Source organism: Rhipicephalus sanguineus, chromosome 6 (genome assembly GCF_013339695.2).
Source record: "Rhipicephalus sanguineus isolate Rsan-2018 chromosome 6, BIME_Rsan_1.4, whole genome shotgun sequence".
Classification (NCBI taxonomy): Eukaryota; Metazoa; Arthropoda; class Arachnida; order Ixodida; family Ixodidae; genus Rhipicephalus; species Rhipicephalus sanguineus.
Genome location: NC_051181.1, coordinates 76841943 through 76850708, shown reverse-complemented (window position 1 = coordinate 76850708; position 8766 = coordinate 76841943). Strand labels below are relative to the sequence as shown.

The window sequence follows — 8766 nt, the reverse complement described above, 5'->3', positions numbered from 1 at the left end:
TTGAATATCCCATATTCCTGCCATACTATACCCGGGGACAACTTTCTCCGGTAATGAAGGGAAAGCTACGGGGGCGGAGCGTCTGCACATGTACTGCTACGCGAAGTAGTCCCGTTTGGCGCGCGTCTCTGACGCCGTGGAAGGAGTGATGGCCAGCCTTGCATTTCGACGGAAACGCTGCTTAGCGTCTAAGGTACGGGTAAAAGGCGCGACTTTTTAAAAAACGCAAAGTGACAACGTATAAAGTAAAAGAAATACAAATATCTGGCTCATGTGTGCGCTGCGTTCCGTCTCAAAAAGCTACATGTAGAAAATGAGGAGTATTTTATATATCTCACGCAGAAAATACGGACGCAAGTCGTGGGACTACATTCATTAGCTGTAGGATACGTGCATTGTGGCTCTGTAGATTTCCCTTCATTGCCACAGAAAGTTGTCCCCGAGTATAGGAATACTTCGCTTTGACCCCCCCGCGCAATTTTTATAATTTTGCAGGTTTATATATTTTCACGTGGTCGTGACGTTGAAGAAGGCAGCAGTTGGTGGGTCCAAGACGAAAGTCTTCATTGGGGCGAGCTTTAGTCCGGAACGTGAAAGGTCAAGGTACAAGCAATACGCATCGTAGACTGATAGCGGCGAACAAAGCGTCCGCCGTCGGTAATCTGATCATCGCTGTAACGCGTCGTCTTTATACGCCAGTCATCGAACCTTCCAGCGTTATCGCTGGTGCTCGCGCAAGCTCTCGAATAAACTTGACTGTTCGCGTCCTGCGCGTAGTCTCAACAGAATGATCTCGAACAATCGAGAAGCTTCCCGAACATTGCGACGCAGTCTGCGCCGATCGTTGCTAACAGTTTTTATGGATGAAACCCGAATGCATCAAAATGAAGCAAGAAACGTCCGTGGTAATATGCGCACACAAACACACGCACCAACATACATAAAGGGTGGTTGAACTCTCTCCCCCCCCCCCTCGCACACACACACCTTTTGAACATTTATGGGTATACTTAATAATTAAAAAACAGTGCACAAGAAAACGAAGACAAGAAAGAGACGGAAGACACAGAGCGCTGCTTTTTATTCATAACTGAAAGTTCATGAAAATTTATTCATGATATGATAATGATGATATTTCTGGATACGCTCCGGTGTGCTTGACATGTCGCACAGCATGCACGGCACGGGACATCAGTTCATGAGCCAGGTAAGCAGCGGGCGTTGCCTCCACTGTATCCGCTGTGAATGAGCCGCGAGGCAAAATAGGAAGGGAAGGGAGGTTGTGAGTATCACTACATTTGCGGCGACGTGAGTTTTGGTAGGCTGCACTGCAGCATGCGAGTTCGCATCCCTCATCAATCACTCATTAACTGAGCAAGATGCCTGGAAATAGGCGAGAAGGCTTAGCGAAACACAGTAAACATAAAGGAACGCCTGAGCAGAACTCAGTTTTTGTATACTCAGTTTAGCTTGGACGATTTTGAAGAAAAACGCCGCACCATAATTTAGGAGCGGTAAATGGTCTCGCTGGTATTCCCAGGATTATAGTAATACTGAGTACAAAGAAGAGATGTGTGTTCACGGCTAGCTGACACGCAACCAGCGTCTATACAGGTAAGGAAGCTATATAGGTAATGTTCCCTAATAAATGCCTCGCATTTAGTAAGAATTGGTGCTAAATGGCGCTGTTGCGTGCGCCGATCACAGTCATGGTTAAACGCAACGGAAGCTGTACGTTGGAAAAAAATATCAGAGGCAGGAGGGCGGGGGGTGGGGCGCTGAGCCTCTTCGTTTCCGAGAATGAGACCCTCCTGCCTTCCCTCTTCTCAAGATTCATATCTACATGGTCAGCCCGAATACGTGCATTGCAGGGCCAGGGCCTCTGCCATGTGTCTCCAATTAAACAGGCATTGTACTTCGCTGCGGCAACGCTACCCTCGCCCCCCTTCCAAACACACATACACACACAGTCGACAATATAGCTGACCGGTTTCTTCCCCCACTAGGGAAACACTTAGGGAGAGTAAACTAGGAATACAAAGAACGGCCGAAGCAGCATGGCATACGCGATTGGTACGGCTGCGACGTATTCGTATAGGTCGTCGGTTCGCCTCCCTCAGGCGACGACTTGTCCCTAACACAATATTTTTCCCTGTTCCTTGTGAGTTCTACATGCCATGTTAAAAGAAAACACGACTATACCTCACTGAATTCTTTAGTTTCGCTGCCGGATACGACGCCGTTGATATGAACAAAAGTTCAAATACACTTGCTCCTCTAGCTTCCGCAATTACACTTTTGGACATGCATGGAGCAAAGGTGATTCGCTGAGGGTGAACACTCACCTCCGGCTACCTGGCGAGCCTTTACAGTGCACGTGAAAGCGGTGCTCCCCGGAAGGGGGCTTCCCTGTAAAAATGATGAAGCGTCAACGTTTAGAGCAAACGCTAAAATTAGTCTGTTCTAAAACCCTAGCGTGAACAGTCCTGCATAAAAAAATGATGGCTGATCCCTCCGTCATAGGAATGGTTATACGCGAAAGTTAAACGTGTCGTCAGAGAAGTAGTTTATTGTTTATAGTGCATCGGTATACGAGAGCTTGTACAATGTCCACTGTTCTTTGGCACCGCTTGATATGGCACCGCTTGATGTGGACGAGTCTCACTAACGTTGACGCCTAATGGCACATCTCCCTACCGACGACTAACGCCCATGATCAGGATTTAACCCTTGCGGTAGCTGAAGTTCTTACATATACGTGGACACCGCATATGGTGAATCCCGCGCAAAGATGGCATCAACAAGCACATAATAAACACTGATACTCGATATGCACTCCTTCCAAAGCGTCGTAGAATGAGAAGAGAAATGCTACGCGCGTCGTGTCGAGTTCCCTCTAGCCTGGCCGTTACTATTCACAGGGCGAGCGGGGAACGCGGTGCGGCAGCCAGGCCGAGTGTCGCGAAAGCTATTTTTCGATATGGATGGATGCTATGAGCGAGGACTGGAGCTAAAGCTGCCACCTCACGGTGTCTTACAGCGTTGACGAAATTAAACTTGTAGTGGAAACGCGTCGAATGGGATGGCCGTAGCACGGCGTGTTTTTTTTTTTCGAGCATGGTGTCACAGATGTCACCGCCCCTTTTTATAAAGGAGACGCTCATAGCATCCATCCATCCCTCGAAGAGCACTGTGAAAGGAAAGCGTGAAAGATAAAAGGCGCGTTCATGTAGCCTGCGTAATGTGTTTGGCGGTAGCTCAAGTGGCCTAAACGCCCGCCAGCCATCGTCGCGGAACGAGAGGTCATGGGTTCGACTCCTGTAAACGGAACTTTTTCAATTTTGTTCTTTGCGATCTGATGGAGTTCATTTGCTGACGTACTTCCGTGACGGAAATACGTCATGAAACTCTTGGTGGACCCGGCATGAAACACTTTCATGTTAAAAAATTGCGTATGATAATTTGAGGGAAATGAATCCGGAGAGAAACGTCAAATAGGGATTCGCCACTTATCGTCGCTCATACTTACAGGGTGTCCCAGCTGGCGTTAACCAAGAGGTCGTCGTCAATTTTTAGATGCGAAGCATCTCTTGCTCGGGGGTATGTCCCGCGGCCTGGGCGTTCGCACTCACACCACGCATACGCAACTTTCCCCCTTCCCTCTCTCCAACAGCTGCGCGTTACTCTTCTCTCCCCACCTGCTTACGCTTCTCCTGCGTTCTCGTTTGTGCTCTTGCGGCGCATGCGCTACTCTCCTCCTCTAGTCTCCTCTCCGCGGGAAGAGCGCTGCGGGCGTTCAGCCCAGCGCTTGCTTCAGTTGACTTCTCTGAAATGCGGGCTCGACATGCCGAAATTCTCTCCTGCGCAACGCAGCAATGAGCGCCAGCACCAGCGCATGCGCGTCCCCTCCCCCCCTCTCTCCTCTCCTACGCTGCCCCTTCTCGCGCGCCTGTCGATCGCGTCCCGCACGCCCTGTGAGAATTAACGGCCAGGCTAGAGGTATAGCACGACGCGCGTAGTGTTCCTCATCGCGTTCCAGGACGCGAGCTCGGTAGCATGCCCGAGGTCGGTTGTTGCGGACGTCGGCCGTAGACGGAACGTCGGCCGTAGTGCCGCCAGAAGGACGGATCCATGAGACTTCAACGAAATGCCGTCTTACTGGTGACAATGCGAACACAAAAAGGGTACACGATGATAGTTGGGCACGGACTCTTTGGTTGCTAGCTGCGGAGACAGCAGCCCCTATCAATTCCTCTTCTCGTCGTCTGCTGCATCTCCGACATCTCCTGGGGCCTCAAATGTGGTGACATCCAGCTCTAGACTATGTAGCTTCTGCACTGGCCTTTTGACTACTTTGCCTCCCTGTAATCGCACTAAACAGGCGCGCACCACTCCACCATTTCCTCGGTGCACTTCTTGAACCCGGGCTAGTGGCCAGGGATAACTTGGGCGTGTTAGGAATCACGATGTCGCCGACCTTTATGTTTCTTGAGTGATGCGCGGATGAGCGATGAGCAGGATGGTAGCTGCAGCAAATTTCATGTTCCATCGCTTCCAGAAGTCTTCCATCATTGTCGTCGATGTTGAAAACGGCACGGGTAGTCTTTGGCCCAGTGGCTTGTTACTTGTTTTGAACAATGGTTTCCTTCTGGTAACGTCGTCAGTTGCTGGCCGACTAGGAAATGCGCTGGCGTGAGGGCTGCAGGTTCGCTGGCCTGATCACGACAATACGTTAGTGGCCATGAATTGAGCACCGCTTCAATCTCATTCAAGATGGTTGATAGTTCTTCTGCGCACAGACAGGTTGTAGATAAAGGTGTCTGTTTCTTTGGACCAACCCATTCCTAGAACTTTTCCTTGATGTCCAGCGCTATCCTGGGTAGGCGCATCGTTGGAGTCGAACAGTTGTTCCAGTTGTCTGCAGCTTGAGCTTCATTTCCTTAAAGGCATGTCAGCACTATCCATCAGTTCTTTCGTGCACGTGTAGAGATTCGCCGCTTCTTCCATGTCATTTGCTCCGAATAAGAGGTCATCCACGTAGAACGACTTCAAAGTAGCTGTGCTGCTGCCATTTTCTCGGGATGGACTTTTGTCTTCAAGTGATGCTGGATAGTAGCCGTAAGCATGAATGAGCTAGCTGTAGATCCAAAGGGTACTCTGGTGATTCGCCAAATCTGTACATCTTCATTGAAAGGGACATCAGGTCTTTTGTCAAACCACATAAACCTGAACAGGTTACGGTCCTCTTTTCGTATCTCGACTTGCAAGAACGCATTGTCGATGTCTGCTGTCATTGGAACTAAATACCATCTGAAACGGAGAACCTTAGTAGGTCCGGGTTAGGTTTAGTCCAGTTTCAAGGCAACCGTTCAGAGATTCTCTCCTTTGGCGTGAAACGACGCATCAAAGAACACGCGAGCTTGGTGGTGGTGAGTCCTCTCGAATGACCTCCCTGTGTGGCATGTAGTACGCAGGGCCATCCATTCATTCGTTGTCAAGTACAACTTCAGCACGGCCGGAAACAATGTATTGAAGAATCGCTGTATCGTATCTCTCGAGAAATCCTTCTGGCTTCGAGATACGTTTAACCTTCGTAGTCGGGAAAGTGCGACGCTGTAGTTGTCTTGTAGCAGCTCTATATCCGGGTGTTAACGTGGCACGGCTACTTGGTACCGTTTTCCGATCTTTGTCATCTTACTCTCGGAAACAGACAAGGTGTCTGCATACCCGTGGGTTGCTTCCGTTGGTGCAATTCCCATGGCATCCAACATCCAAAAGGATTCCAGTATGTTTTGCTCCAATCCTTTGCTTTCTTCAGCTTGCATTTGCAGGACGCAGATCATCACCTCGGATGTTCCGCTTATGAAGCTCGTTTTTGCGACAGGACCTTGGAGCGTCCATCCGAGAGTGGTCTTGACCGCGACCAATCCTTGTAGTTCCGTGCTACGTATGATGTCGCCACGCACGATCTTCCACAGTTGATCAGATCCCATGAGCAGCCTAATGTCTTTTTCGACACACCCTGTAGGCGCAGTTTGCTCGTCTTCCAGCCGATAATCTTGCTCTCGCAATTTGGCTGCGAAGGAGCATTCCATTGCCGTGGCAGGGATGTCGTGGCAAATTACTGGCATGGCGATGGCTTCGATGACGTGCTTGTTGTAATCAAACTGGCTGCGTAGGCAAACCTCGACGACATTGCAATTTCTCACACGAGAAGGAGAATCTGATGCAAACGTGTTCACCGCAAGGCAAGCCTCTCTAAGGATTTTTAGTCCCAACCGTGTCACCAGGTTTTCCTTCATGAACGTGCGTTGACTGCCTCCGTCGAAGACGCCTCTGACATAAGACATCTCGTTGAAACCGACAATCCAAGAACGGAAGGTCTGTAAGTTGACGGCTTCGTCAAGTTGACAGCTTGAAACGGCAGTCGACCGCGGAGACTTCTTTTATTGGCTTAGTAGCATCAGAGACAACGTTGGGTGACTTCTCGCCTCTTGTCGCACGATAAACTGGGTCGCATATCGTTGTAGCATGCCTGCCTTTGCATGTCGTGCACCCCAACCTGCGCCGGCACTCGTTCGCGCGGTGGCCCTTCATAGTACATCGAGAGCACCGCATAAAGTTAGCCAGCCATTTTTTTTCTGATATGGTCAAGGTAGCGCTGCATGCCTCGGTTTCATGCCTCTTAGACTTGCAAAAGAAACATTCGTTCCGTACTTGCTTTGATTCCTCGGATGCATGTAGGACCGATGATGACGGCACATGCTTTCTGTTGTTCCCGCTGCTTTTGATAGAGGACGTCGATGGAGCACATTGCTCTCTCGTTTCGAGCTCTATCTGTGCATATCGCAAGAGCTGCTCAAGTTTTTCGCAAGACGTTGTGGTTGCCTTTCCTGAAGCAGCGCGTCCCGTGCCTTGTGCTTCATCCTGGAGACGTCTATGGTGGTGGAACGCCACGATGATTTCTTGTGGCAAGGATTGAAGCATAACGTCGTAGAGCATCGCCGAAAAACTGCTAGTTGGGACGCTAGGACGTTGAGACAGTGGACATTCAGCTGGACTGCGTCGTAAAGCCTTCGCAACTCCCTCGTATCCGATGGAGTGGTCACGGGCTGCAATTCACGAAGCGCTCTGAAGTGCTGCTGTACAATCCTGCTCTTGTCCCGAAACTCTGCTTCAGCAGCTGGATAGCACTTTCATAACACGCTTCCGAGGTTGGTAGTCCGGCAATCGCAGCTGCTGCTTCACCTACCAAACAGTGTGTGTAATGAAATTTATCCGTCGTACTCAGAGTTGGATTGGTGTGGACGGCTCCGTTGAATCTCTCCCAAAACGACGTCCATTGACACACCTCTCCAAGAAACGGCTTGATGGGCAGCGTTGGAAAACGAGGTCCAAAGCTCTGGGATACATCTGTCGTTGGGGCAGGCGGCGTGTTCAGCGTCGTCGAAGGAGAAGTCTGTCGCGTGTTACCGAGGCTGAGGTCTTCAAGCCGGCACCATAGGCGCGTCAGGGTCTCGAGTGCCTGGTCGTCATAATTCGCCGCAGACTCGTACTCCCTGTGAAGTTCCTCTGCCGGAATCACGTCCTCGAGCTCGGCATTGATCTTCCGAAGCTCGTCACGGCTTGCGACGAGCTTGTCGATAACCTTGCTTAACCCGCGTTCGGTCGTTGCAGTCACTGTCCAACAACGTCGTCGCCTCATTCATGACTTTCGTTGACTGGGTTCGCCTAGCAGCACGTTTCGCTTTCAGGCGGTTCATGTCTGCTTAGGATCACGGCTTACTTGCTCGTAAGGTAGCGGGCTCCGCTCGTTACTTCCCTGGGTGCGGTTCCGATGAGAATCGGGTTGCTCCGGCTGCGGTTTCTGGTAAAACTCATCGTCGTCGTCGCTCGTTGTCCACGTCGTTAGATTCGCTCGTTATCCCGTGGGTTTTCAGCACCATTTGTTGCGGAACGTCGGTCTTCTATCCGTAGCGCCGCCAGAAAGACGGATCCGTGAGACTTCAACGAAATGCCTTTAATGGTGACAATCGAACACAAAATGGTACATGATGATACTGGTGAACGGACTTCTTGGCGCTAGCTGCGGAGACAGCAGCCCACTATCAATTCCTTTTCGTCGTCTGCTGATCTCTGACAGTCGGTAGCATGCGCAATGAACGCCAACGGAACGCCAACGGAACGCGATCGTGCAAGTGCTCCAGCTTCGCATCGCCTCATGGTCCCCTTTAGCGGGAGATGGTGTGATTTTTTTCATATCCTTTGGTAATACCAAAGTGAGTTAGTCCACAACAATTGTGCAGGCAGAAGAAGAATGTAGATAACCTAACTCTGTATAGGCACAATCTAATGAAACCGACATACAGTGAAGCGAAGGAAAGCAGAGGCAACATTGTTTGTAGTTTTTAACCGTAGCGTATGACATAAGAGGAAGGGATTGAGGTGTACGAAAAAGAAACTTGGCGCAGCTAGGGAAAACCTTAAATTCTTCGGATAAGGCGTCCGAAGCCCTACCAGTTGAGCTACTGCACCAGTCGTTCCTCTTCTCCGTCCACGTTATTCGGTATTTCTCTGTGTATAATCCTGAAAGTGTTAGCCAGCGCCACTCGTAGCCATGGCGGCGAGTCTGGAGCACTCCTTTTGAGCTAGATGGCGTCCAGTAGCACGTGGCGTCAGCTCAACAAGTTTTTTATAACAATGTTCTGTTCAGTAAACAGAACAAGAATTGTCGCAATATTTTTCCTTCGTCAGCAAAAAAAATCA

The 8766-nt window shown here is 50.1% G+C and overlaps 1 long non-coding RNA gene across 2 annotated transcripts in view; it reads right to left on the bottom strand.

Annotated features, from left to right (window-relative positions):
- Positions 1-1091: 1091 nt before the first annotated feature.
- The window catches only part of LOC119397931 (uncharacterized), a 452016-nt gene continuing 444341 nt past the window's right edge, over positions 1092-8766 (bottom strand). The window contains exons 2-3 of one of the 2 annotated variants that reach the window (XR_007416536.1): positions 2346-2409; positions 1092-1239 (exon numbers count right to left, since the gene is read on the bottom strand). This is a non-coding gene — a long non-coding RNA (uncharacterized LOC119397931). The remainder of the gene's footprint in view (positions 1240-2345; positions 2410-8766) is intronic. The other variant, XR_007416537.1, reaches the window with a different exon arrangement.